The sequence below is a fragment of the Cololabis saira genome, chromosome 18 (genome assembly GCF_033807715.1).
Source record: "Cololabis saira isolate AMF1-May2022 chromosome 18, fColSai1.1, whole genome shotgun sequence".
Taxonomy (NCBI): domain Eukaryota; kingdom Metazoa; phylum Chordata; class Actinopteri; order Beloniformes; family Belonidae; genus Cololabis; species Cololabis saira.
Genome location: NC_084604.1, coordinates 23,716,778 through 23,730,501, shown reverse-complemented (window position 1 = coordinate 23,730,501; position 13,724 = coordinate 23,716,778). Strand labels below are relative to the sequence as shown.

The 13,724-nt window shown below is 40.0% G+C and overlaps 1 protein-coding gene across 2 annotated transcripts in view; it reads right to left on the bottom strand.

Moving 5' to 3' along the window:
- stxbp5a (syntaxin binding protein 5a (tomosyn)) overlaps nucleotides 1–13,724 on the bottom strand; it is a 137,702-nt gene that overhangs the window by 70,870 nt on the left and 53,108 nt on the right. The gene's annotated exons all lie outside the window — the stretch shown is intronic.

The window sequence follows — 13,724 nt, the reverse complement described above, 5'->3', positions numbered from 1 at the left end:
GCCCAGGACTATTGCATTAGCTACCCAAGGGAACACGGGGAGAACATGCAAACTCCACACAGAAAGGCCCTTTCTCCAACCCCACCCAGGGTGTGGGCGCTGAAGTCATGGGGGAACTTAACTCAGCGCCCACAGCATCCCCGGCGAGAATTGAACCCAGGACCTTCTAGCAATAGTACAGTACAAAACAGGTTTGGTTCTTATAACAAAATCCTGCCATTGTAGTTGTGACATAGTAATTTGAATAATTATTTATAATTTCATTGTCAAATAAATCTTTAATGTATTCAAAGAGAAAGTATGGTGGCACAGTGATAGTGGTAGATGAGGCAGGGACAGAGAACAGCAAAATATCTCAAAAATGGTGCATTTTATTCATCTCTGAAGCTGTTCAACGACACCTTCAGAAGACGCACGGTCCTTCTTTGAGCCAGCAATAGTGCATACATGTTATTTATATACAACTTTTGTTTTATTTTTTTAACAATAAAGTTTGTAAAATTTGTGAAAATTCAGTGTTGTGATTTCTCGTAACATATGAAATGATGAGGAATCGGAGTAAAGAACTATGGTGTAACTGTTTAGAATTCAATTAAATCTTCCTGTGTGAAGACGGGGTGACTAAAGGCTGATTTATGGTTCCGCGTTACAACAAACGCAGAGCCTACGGCGTAGGGTACACGTCGATTGAAACGAAAAATGAAATAACTTCTTACAAGGTCACTTTCGATGTTTGTATGGAGTTTACAGCACGTCATGAATACTTTTGCAAAGAGTGAGGTGTTTATGCACCAAGAATCTTTCTGGGACTCTCTACAACTACTGATATCTAACCAACTGCTAACTATAAAGCTCCCGTTGGATAAGCAAACGTTACACTGTCAGAAAGCTGTTAAGGTGTTTTAAAATGTTCCAGCGTGTCGATTCCGACCGTGAGCGGGATTGAGGAGGGAACATTCATGTTACGGATGCGTTTGTCCTCCCACCTCACCACAGATGTACTTCACATCCTACTGGTGACATTTACAGATTCATGGCTTTGTAAAAAGACCTGCTCCCTCAGGACTAATATTACCATGTACAAAAGAACTGTTTTCCACATAATAACCTCAAGTGTAAACAGCTGTCTCAATTTTTACAAGTTACAGGAACTACTCAAGTTACAATAATCCTGCGTAAATAGAACTGTAATTATACTTCAACAGTCTGCTTTTGCAGATCTGAATTTTGAAAAAGCAACCAATTACCAACTCTGCGGGACGTAAAGTATACATATAAAACAATTAGTGAAAAAATTAAAATAAAAAAATATTACATTTGAAAAGAGCAACTATTGATTTTTTTTTTTGGGGGGGGGGGGGGTTAATTCGTTCAGAAACAAGACCATCGCTGGTCATAATTCCTTCCAGAATCAAAATCAGGGCCCTCCTCACGAACCACACCAAGCCATTTGCAGGATTTTAGATCAAATAAAAGTTTAGCTAAACCACAAATTGGCAGGGGGAAAAAAACTGAACTGAAGCTAAAATAAACAGCCCTGCATCAACCTTAATCAGTTCTGCCAAGTCTGAAATATGGAAAGCTACTTTATTAATACAGACCTACATCAACCAAGAGGATGCTGACGAGAGTGCAGAGCTTTGCAAAAGCCACATTCTGTTTAGCTCATACCTCAGCCACTGGGACTTCCCAAAGATGGACCAGACAAGAAGTATTTGATGAAGGAAAAAAAATCAACTATCATTCAAGCAAAGCAGTTTTTCAGATTTTATCTTCATCAAGTCATCATCAGATCTTCCTTCTTTATTTTTTACATTTATTTATTTTCTCAAAACAGAAGTATGCATTGATGAGTAATACGATAATACTTAAGCTGTAAATATAAGGCACATGGCTTTAATTTAATTTTAACTTAGACATTACCATCCCAATTGAACCTACATTTAATCACTGCAGACTGACTTACAACTTTTTGCACACGCCTCGATGAAAACCCCATCATTTAGAGCAGAAAAAACATGTTCTAAATGCAGCTTTTGACAAGAAGTGGCACAAGTGTTGCGCAACACTTGTGGGACAAGAGTGTGTAAGGCGCAAAAGACTCTCCATTCATGAAAACACATTTCAAATGCCAAAAATAAGGGTCAAACGGCATAGATTGATTGGCAACCAAAGTTATTCTCAATTAACTGAGTGGAGGGAAACTGAAATAGCATGAAATTTCTAACTATGCAATGTCTGCTGCACCAAAACTTCTTGATGTTTTATCTTTTGCTTTATTTAAATATATTCTGTTTTAATTGACACATAATAACTTGAATAGGGATATCAGCCACATGTTCACCTGTTACTTACGCTAAAAGAGGTGTATGAAGTTTACAATTGTTCATCTCATCAGAGAAATAAAATTTCCCTCAAGAAATCAGTTATGTTGTTTTTTACCCTGCCGTGAATTCACATCATATTACTGTGCTTTGACATTATAGCATCTACTTCTGCAGCGCATTTCTGCGAGGCCAAGAGGCGACGAGAGCATCCTACGCCAGGATGACTCGGCAGGATTTCATTTGCGCTCCGTCCGTCCCCACACTCCAGCCCACAGACTGATTCACTGCTCTCTGGCTGAGCTCCAGTCTGTCTCAAATCCTCCTCTCCTCTCTTCCCTCCCTTTTCCTAGTGCCTGTGATCTGATCTGAATGGATGCCGACACTTTCTGCAGCACTGCTTTCACCCAGCAACTCAAATTCTGATCGAGGGGAGGGAGGGAATGAGGGAGGGATGGAGGGAATGAGAGAAGGACAGAAGAAGGAAAGGAAGTGGGCGAGAAAGATCCATTTAGAGATCATGCAGATTTCAGTCATCCAGGTCTTGATCGTCCTAAGTGCATAATTATAAAAGGCAGCTCATGGTGGACTTCATGGAAACCTTGAAACATCATCTGTGTGGTTAAGTCGAAACTGGTTACTTTGGTGTAAGAAAGAACCATTGGTTGAATTTAGGCACACCCTTCAACAACATTAACCACAGACTGGAAGGCTCCTCCCTTTTCTAACAAGTAGCCAGGGATCAAACCAGCATATCACTATGGTCTCATTGCCTCCATTTCAGAATTTGCTTCAGCTGGAGTTTATTGAAGGCCAATGTATCGAAAGAGAAAGAAATTAAATCATTCTAGGTTTTTTTTTTTATTAATTTATTTATTTTTTAAACTTTAACAGGTATGGCATGATGGATAAGTCAGTTTTTCAAATTTCAGTTTTATTCATAGATTTAAGATTTGTGTTATATATATATACAATGACCGTAAGGGAGACGGGGAGGGCTCTAAGCAAACAAGCGGCTTGATATCCATCATACTGCGCACATGGGTCGAGTGCAGGTTAACAGTTAAGAGTCTTTCCTGCTGAGAAACATGGCCAATAACGAAAAAAATTAGAAAATGATTAAAATCACAATTCACAATACAGCAGTTAGTGGGTATTAATGTTAGCTGACATTCATTCTGATTAAATGTGTCCATCCACCCTCATTTTTGCTACCAAACATGTAAAATGAGAAGTGTTAAGGCGGGTAGAAGCAGGAAACAATGCAGCTGTGCGCAAGATCGCTTGCATACATTGGACATGTGGATCCTTGGGGTTTTGTCAGCTACCAATGGAGGTCCAGAGAAAGTGAGGTCATCTGAGAGGATGGAAGGCGGTTGGACTACAGGAGCTGACTGTCCTGGCTGCTATACCAGGACAAGCTACCGAAGAGCTCTACAAAACATAGGTCAAATATGACCCAAGCACCGCATGTGGCCCATGGACCACCTGAAGCCAGCGCTCCTTCAATGACAGAAAAAAAAAAAAAAAATCACATGATTATCGATTCATTAGTCTTCATCACATACTGCCACGGGGGAGAGTAATGTCTACATTTACAGATTGTAAATCTTCTCTGCCTAAGAAGGGTCAGGGATGCTGTGGGGGGGATCTGAATTTTGTCATCAGAAAATTCTGTCATTTTCTGATGACAGAATCAGGTCGAGAATGAATGTTCCAAAAAAGGGAGAAGTTGTACCAAAGTATTTTGACTTTGATTGCTATTTGTCACAACTTTTGATTCACCAGCAGTGCCACGTGTGACAAGCCGAGAGCGTAGCTATGTTCACAGAGTACGTTGAGAAATTTGAGCTGATGTGAAAAGAAGAGATGGGAAACAAAAATCCCTTCTAACTCAATAAACTTTCAATTATAGTTATAGAGCCAGGCATTCTCAAACTCACAATCAGAGTCAACTAAAAGCGGTTGTACAAGTTTGAAAAACTGAGAAACTGAACTGTTGAAAGATGGGATAATAGAGTTGGCTGGAAACTGTGGCAATGGTTCAACTGAATTGTCAGATAGAGGTTGTTCACCAATCCATTAGCGATGGTCTGTTAGAACAACTAACATCACACCAAAATATATTATTTCTAATATAAAAAGGAAAAAGCTCTGTTAGGTCGTCATGCAGTTCAAAAGGCAAGTCAGGACTTTCCTCATTGCTAAGTAGCTAAAGTGATGACAAACCCGATCTAGCCGCTTGCTTTCGATTCAAATATAGTTTGAGTTTTAATTTTCAGAGCCCTCCACAGTCAGGCACCTGATGAGGTGTCGGCCTGCTTCACGCCCATGTGCCCCGTAGGTCTGTCTGCCAACCGGGCTCTTCTGGATGTGCCTCGGACCATGCTCCACACAAAGGGAGGCAGAGCCTTTCAGAGTGTTGCTTCCAGGACCTGGGAGACTCAGCTACTGTGGATATTAAATAAAAAAAACAACCATCTTGAAGGACACCTACATAGGTTTTTAGTAAAGATTTGTACATGGAGGATTTTTGACTGTTCCTGTCAGTTTTCATCTTTGTATTTTTTATTGTTTCCATTTTTATTTGTGAACCTATTTTTCATGGTCTTTTACTTGCTACCCTGTCATTAACCTTGTGAAGCACTTGTTGAGCCTCTCTCTTTGAAGCGTGCTGTAAAAAATAAAGTTTACTTACTTAGTTATAGTTGTTTTGACCCTCTTAGCTGGTGACAATTTGATACATTTCCGGAAACTAGAATATCGGTTAAATCTGTTTTATTTCATTTTTTTTTTTTTTCGTTCTCATGCTTGCTGTTGCTGGTGGACGGCTCTTATTTATGTAGGAAATTGCTGCCTTAGCTTTTACATACCAACGTGATCATGTTGGGCTCTGAGCAAATTGTCCAGCAGGGAGAAAGAAGGTGCTACTGTAGATCAGGGGTGGACAACCAGTCAGAGGCTAAGAGACACAATTGGTTACTGTGTTACTGCAAAGAGCCACATCGTACACATGCACACATCAACTGCCCCATCCCTCACTCCCTGCTCTCTCTGAGACAGAAAAATTCCATTATAAAACGGAAAGGTGAAATCCTGCAATATGATTGGTTGTTAACTGTGGTATAATGAGCATATTATTTTTCATTCCAATGTATACAGTATACTGTTTATAATTCGTAATTATATATTTTTTACTTTTTTTTACCCTTTCCCTGCATGTGTGTGTTGAGTGTACTGCTGCTGCAGTGAATTTCCCCATTGAGGGAGTAATAAAGAACAATCTTATCTTATCTTAAATACCACAGCTTCTATTCCAAAGCCTTATCACAGCATATCATTCCGTGTCAGGGAAGCAACAATGTATCCATGACAACAACCAACTGTTACATATTTTTTGACGGTTACAGCAGGGAGCAAAAAGTAGCTTGTGTTACAGTTTATTTTCATTAACAATTAATTAGGCATGTTAACGGTAAACTTTGGTCTCCGGGGAGGGCTAACGATGGATGAATGGATTTTAGAGTGCCTGTCTCAGAAAAAAAAGACGAACAAAACACGACATGCGGAGCTGACATCTGGAGAGATGGGACCATTTTCTTTCCACAATGGGGCTATTTTTACTGGATAATATGTAGGGGTGTAACGATACAGTAATCTCGCGATACGGTACGATACACGATATTGAGGTCACGATGACGATACGATACGATATTATAGCAGTATTTTTTTTAACAACCTTGCATGAGGAACATATGACTAGAAAAAATTGTCTTTTATTTGAAAGACACAAAATACAAAACAATGCTGTGGCTTTGCCCTATTGTTACAGTTTGTAATGCTTTATAACTGTTTAAGTTTTAAAGAGAAAGCCAGGCCAACCATTTTCCACAAGCTGAACTAAAAGTAATTGTCAGGTTTGCATTATGCATCTTCAGTTTCATACAAGTAAAAATATTTTGCCACAAACTGAATAGTTTCTCTCATGTATGATTTGACTTTTTTCTTTCTAATTTAACAACTAAAATTAAATAAATATATAAAAGTAAATAAATACATTTTTACATCATAAAAAAGATTGATTCATGCTCACCTTATAAGTGTAAGAGGAGATTTATTTTTGTTAAGAAGTTTATTTTGGTAATTCAGGGTTCATTATTTTATAAATATATTCTTTATATTCTGATGTAAATCAGGGACTATAATGACACTAGTCAGTTTATCTGTAGTTGTTAATATGTTTTAGATTGGGCGGAGTGATACGCCACAGTACGGCACTAGGTGCTGTGTTGATGCTCTAAAATCCTACGCTGTTGAGCGGACATTAAAGTAGACTGGAACTCAGCAGAAGTTGCCTGCATGTTTATCCTACTCACGACCAGAAAAAGGTTTAATTTAATAAGGTAAGGCTTAACTCTACACCAGCCTTACATAAGTAAAAGTTCAGAGCTCAAAACGGGACCATAAAACGGGACTAGTTTCTTCTGAGCGGAGTAAGATTTTGGTTCCCGGGTCGAGGTGCGGTCGCGGTCGCGGTCGGATGCGCGTTTCTAGTCAACACAATAGATTAATATTAATAACCCAATATCGCAATACACTTTGTCACCTCCACGACACGTATTGTGACGTTTTTGTATCGCGAAATTTCGTGGCACGATATATTGTTACACCCCTAATAATATGTATTTCTGATTAATTAAAAACTACATAAAATATATTGTGTATTCCTCTTTCATATTTACATTATTGGTAACCGTTTTATAAAAGCAATACATCACTTTGCGTCGGGCCGATGAACGCCCCTCAGCTGTGTGATTGTATACCACGGCCTGGCGGGATGTATTGCTTAAATATTAATATTTAATTTATATTATATATATTAAACTCTCCCACTCTGTTAAAAACGTCCTGTGTTTATCTTCATATTTTCGTTTGGCTGTTTTTCCCTGCCATTTTGAGAGTGGATTTTTTTCCCTCCAACTTATTCCCGTCACAAACATGAGCGCTAGCGCCCGTATAGCTCAACGGGTTGAGTAGGCGACTTATGTACAGCGACGCGTACGGGTTCGATTCCAGACGCGGCACATTTTGCCCCCACTTCCTACGTACGTGTCTGTCTTTCACTGCACCTATCAAATAAAGTCGCAAGAGCTGCATGACACCGGGCAAAGAGCCGCATGCGGCTCGCAAGCCGTGGATTGGCCACCCCTGTGCTAGAGGGAGACCAAGGGTTTTATTTCTTTTACAGATCTGTCTGGTTCCATCTTGTATGTTACTCTTAAAAATGGTTGACATTGTTTTTTGGCTTCAGTTCAACAAATCACTCTTAACTGCAGATGACACTCAGTGGAAATGTCACCTGGTGGTATTATTTTGACAGCTATGGTCCCAGAAAAATCTTCGACATCTTTCATAAAAATAAATAAACACAGCTTTAAGGAAGTGGGGGTAGTAGCCGATAGGTAGCCCAGACTTCCTTCATCCAGCTCATCTGGGGGGATACAAAGGCATTCCCAGGACAGCTGAGAGACATAGTCCCTAGAAGAGTGTGTCCTGGGTCTTCCAGGGGTCTCCTCCAGGATATGCCCAGAAAACCTCACCAGGGAGGCGTCCAGAAACCATCCTCACCCAATGGCCGAACCACCTCATTCCTCAATGCGAAGGAGCAGCGGCTACTCTGAGCCCCTCCCGGATGACCGAGCCACCCACCCTATCCTGCATTCACACTGAAAGCGTCCCGGGCGTCATAGGCAGTCGGCTGCCATTCATTTTCTATGAAAACGTGCGTGAGGCAGCAAGAGCAGCAGAGGCAGCAGAGGCAGCGGAGGCGTCGGGAGCGGCCGGAGCCGCGGGTCAATTTGAAGTTGAAAAATCTGAACTTTATGCAAATGAGCAGCGGCGACACCGAGGCAGCGTCCAATCACAGACCGGGATTCCCGAAGCGAGAAGCCTCAATGCAGATTGTACTTTCGTGTACACACATTCACATGCGTACATGAGCATAGCTGTGCACTAACAAACGTATTTTATCAGGAATTAATATATTTCATCCAGCAAACTGACATTTTTGCTGATTTGACTGCCGATCACCGCAGACAGACTGCGGCTTCAAGCCTGAATTATGGTTCTGCGCCAAATCGACGGCGTAGGGTACGCAGCGACGCGCACCGTACGGTGTGCGTCGCTGCGTACCCTACGCCGTCGGCTCTGCGTTGGTGTGACGCGGAACCATAAATCAGCCTTACTGGGAGCAGGGCTCGCTGATGGTTGATGTTGATCCGCAGACCAAACTTGTTAAGGAGCATCAAACTCACTCTTATCTACGCGGAAATAACGCTAAAATATAAAGAAGGCGTCCCAAAGTGTGATCTATGGTGAAATAGGAAACTGAAGATGTGCACGCTATATGTGTAGGCTATATACACTGTTCCCTCCAGTTCTGCAGCGCAGCTTTAGCCCCGCCCACTGCAGCCGTCAACAGTACATGCAGCTTTCAGTGTGAACGCACCAAGCAGCGAGATGCTGGCGTCGGGCGATTTTTGACGCTTTCAGTGTGAATGCAGGGTGGGACAGCCCAACACCCAGCGAGGAAACTTATTTCTGCCACTTGTATTTGCAGTCTCGTTCCATCAGTCACTACCAACAACTCGTGACCGTACGTGAGGGCAGGAACGTAGTCCGACTGGTAGATCGAGAGCTTTCTGGAACCATGAAAAGTATATACAGTACACGTCCAATATACACGTACTCAAGGTTACAAAGTTCATACCACAAACCAGAAGTTTTTTTCCTTTTTAAAAACTGTGTTCCAGATGGAAAACTTTGTTAGCCTTGCAAGGAATAAATGTAATATGTACAATAAAAATAAAAATCAATAGATGATGAAAGAGTGCCTTAGCAAGAGCAGACCTTGAAAATTCAACACTGACCCTTAGTTGAATCAGTCCAAGGCAGATTTTGAAAAGATGGCCTCCTCTTTTTTTTTACCAGTGTGAAGTGCATCAAAAGCAAGATTATGCTTTTCCTGACTTTCAAAAAAGGTTGTAAATTCACTTTAACGGTAATATGAAGAGTTTTCTGGCTGTCTCACTCGACAACCAATTAAGCAGTAAATAAAGGTTTTGAATGAACAGGTTTGACAGGAACTTCCATATTTATTATTAAGCTTTTACGGCTTTGACCTCTTGCCTCCATCGGCATCTGCTCCAGTGAAATACTTTTCCTTATCATATATATACATATGTATACATATACACATATACATATATATATATATATATATATATATATATATATAATATATATATACATATATATTCATATACACAACACACACACACACACACACACACAAAGTTAACGCATTAATAACGTGTTAACTTAACGTCCTCTTAACACCGACAATTTTTTTTAACGCGCGATTAACACGCAGGATAAAAAAATTTTTAAAAGCGCATTATATAGGTTCTGGCCGTCGACGGCACCCGTAGCCTGAGGAAAAGTCTGGTGAACTGAAAGATGGAGAATGAAAAGGGACTTTTGAACGGCTAGTTCACTTTCAAAAATATTCCAGGATTGTTTGCTGGACAAGACTAAAGTTGTTTGCATGTCGATTTGAAATGAATTACCATCGAAGTACGTCGAGTCTCAAAATACCACTTGCATCCAAACACGACCGATGCAGAGAGCGCAGCGCAGCGCAGCTGCCCCCCCGCCCGTCAAAAGCAGACAACGCTGGATAGATGTGAGGGAAGGAGGTTCCTCACCTGAATACATTAGATGAGCCAAGAGAGATCTGTTCCAAAGAATCTGAAGTATTAGCTAATTAAAGCCCAACTGCACTTTATAGGTTGAGTTACACTCCCTGCTGTTACATGTGCACTTTATTTGTTAGTGATTTTTTTTTGTATCCCCCTGTTTTGATCCTACTTAGGAGAAAGGGATATTTTTGAGCCTTTTATGTTCCTCCATGAGGTTAGACATAATTACATGGAAGATTTAAGTGACCAGTGCACTTCTTGTACAATGTTTGTGATGCATATGGTTCATTGTTTTACATTGAGCTGCTTAAAAAAACAAGGAATCTTAAGTTAGTCTTTACAAGTGTAAAGTTGGGGACTACATTGTGTTTGTATTTATGAAGGAATGTTACATTCAGGTCAAAAGCTTTTTTTGTGGAAAGTTGAATAAACATTGGCATAAAGCAAGCATATTTGCCCTTTCTCATGTTGTTAACAGTATTAAAAACATGAAAAAATACCTTAAAGGTCATTTAGAACAGCAAAAAAATTTGAATAAATGTGCGATTAATCGCGACTTAACTATGGACAACATGCGATTAATCGGGATTTAAAAAATGAATCATGTGACAGCCCTTACACACACACACACACACACACACACACACACACACACACACACACATGTGTATATATATATATATATATATATATATATATATATATATATATTGGGAAAAAAAATTATTGGCCAGTTCCCATTTTTGATTGAAAATCTGTAGGTCAGATCTGGAAGGCAGTCATATGCAGTGACGTAATCAACCAGCAGAAGATAACAGAGGCGGCGGCGGCGTTAGTTTAAGCTTGTGGGAACTGTAAGACTGTTGGAATTCAGTTTGATACCCAAAGTTTTGGTCATCTGGTTGCACTTTTAAATTTGGTGTGCATTTACAGACAAAAACAGTAATACAGTCAACTGATCACCTGACTAGCCAAAAATAGGCCAGTCAATCACCGGCTGTTCAACTGGTACATCTATCGATAAGTCAGTGCCCGAAGCATTCTTATCAAGAGGTGTGAGCAAGCTAGAGATAAAGATTATGTCTTTCTATAATATCATTATTCGAGGTTAGCATTACTCAATGTCCCGATAAGCCCAGCAGCTGGGTGCGCAACCCTGGAGAACTCATCACACCCCATCTGACATCGTGCATACATCGATGGATTATTAGATTCATTTCTAACACAATCATGATGCAAATAATCACAGGTGGGAACCCACCAACATCCTTGGATACACAGCTATATAAAATTTCTGCCCCCATCTTTGCCCAGGCAGCGACTCTTTAATCAAATTCATTTCCTGGATCTGCAGAGTTACTGTCCTTGACTGCATTTTCTGTCCGTGCAACATGACATATCCTGTGTGTCTGGTTTTGGCGTTCAGGAGCTAATGCATATTGAATGATGCAATGCCCTGCAACATAGCTGTTTACTCTTACATTTAATACAAAGAGTATACCAAACCTCTTTGAGACTTACAGAAAAAAATGTTCCTAGTTTACCCGAATTGTGCCTCTTTAGTTTTTTTTTTTTTTTTTTCTGGGGGGGGGGGGGGGTCCAATAACTAAGGAAAGGGTGCTACTGTTAGAGGAGATAGGTGGGGTTTTTTTAAGACAGAAAATCCCTTGAGTGAAAAATGTTTCTAATTTGGTATCGAATGTGACATCAGCTGTTCAAACTGTTTAATGAGGATAAAATATTGGCCTCTTAGGCCCCAAGAGTTATAAAGTATGTATGAGAGCTGACTATATGGAGTGAAGAATAACATATAAGCTCCTTTAAATGACCTCCCTCAACTTGTCTTGTGTTTTCAAACATCATCTTCGTTTCTCGGTTCTTTTGCCTTCTCAAATCCAGCGACCTTTTATCCTCACTTTTCCTCTCTGCCGTGGTCTAACCTTCCTCTCCCTTCCTCCCATTTTAAACGTGTCAACTAACTTCGAAGCCTCTCTTTCCCGTCTCGACATATCTTAAGACGCAGCAACTCCGCTCCTCTCCAATGCTGTGACTTGAGGTCATTGCGTTCAAAATGCTTACTAAATGTCAGAGGCGGTCAGGCATCTCCACAAGAACACAATCCGCCCTAAAAGCTGCTGCTGGCCACCTGTCCATCACATCAGCGCTGTTTCGCATCATTGGCTGTGACATTTAACCCGTTCACAACTTTTCACTGTGACAAATCACTGCCGAATGATATGATCAGCTCTGATGGGTAGTCAGTACATTTGTGATTGGAGGAGACAGTGGATGCCAACTTCCTTGAGGTGAGGTGACTCTGCAGTCCCATCTGAACTTGAACAGCATTTACTAAAGAAAAACAATGCTTTCCCCCCTAATCAGATGCAAGTGTATCATATTTATTGGAGAAAAACAGTTTTAAATCATAACTCAAATGGTTCTCTAGCAATAAAGTAGGTTCACTTAATTTGTCATAATGTAAAGTAAAAGAAAGATTTACTCCAATGGCGTTCTTGCACAAATGTCCAGCAGTGTGAACACTTTAGACCACTTTTCCACAGAAGCTCACATCTACTGGAGGGTGTTTTTCTCATAGCCCATTTTAAGATCTGCCAAAACATTTCAATAAAAATAATAATTTACGGTGTCACATTGAGACAGAACTAATATTAAATTAAATTCATTGTGGAACTTCACTGTTTATATGTTGTCCTACATACAATAGTATTTTAAGCGTTTTTGATTGTTTATCACTTAAATAAGCGCCCATTTCACCCCCAACAAAACTTAAATGAGAAAAAAGATAATTTAAAAGAAAAAATAGATTAATTAATAAAATCAACACCACTCTTTCCTATTTTTTTTTTTTTTTTTTTAGTAAAATGTTGTCCAACTTAAAGAAATTCAAATTTTGTTAGGATATTGTTACATTTTCTCCTCTACCTATCTGCTTTTTCATAATTAAAGAAAAATCTTTTTTTTTTTTTTTTTTTTTTTTTTTTTAAAGATTTTTTTTTTTTTTTTGGGCTCTAGTGGCCCTTTATTGAGATGCAGACTGGAAAGGGGTAGAGAGAGAGAACAGGGAAGACACGCAGCAAAGGTGCGCGGGCTGGATTCGAACCCGCGACCGCTGCAAGAGGAGGACTGTAGCCTCAGTATATGAGCCGGCGCTTAACCCACTGCGCCACCGAGCGGCCCATTAAAGAAAAATCTAACTGAAATTGCACTTTGGTGAAACAAAAACCATAATGCAGACTGATAATTTTTTTAATAAGGAAAATATATCCAAATCAATATCCTTTTTAGAATAACAAAAAGATTCCATCTATGTAAAGACAATAATAATGTTAATGCCTGCGACACACTGCAACATAGTATTAGCCGCTGCAATTAACCTATTTTGTACTGTACATCTTTTCAAAACAGGCCTGAAGGCTTGTTTGTGGCACTCACTTTCTGCTCACTGTTCCTCTAAGATCTGCACTTTGTTTTCAGCGTAGGAAGAACAGAAAAGTCCATCTCACTTTGGTAGTAAGTGGTAAAATGAAGCAAAATTGCCTCAGCCTTCTATTCCCCTCCATCTTTCTCTGTCTCTCGTCCTCTCTCTCTAATCACCACGGAAGTGCAGCTTGGGAATCGC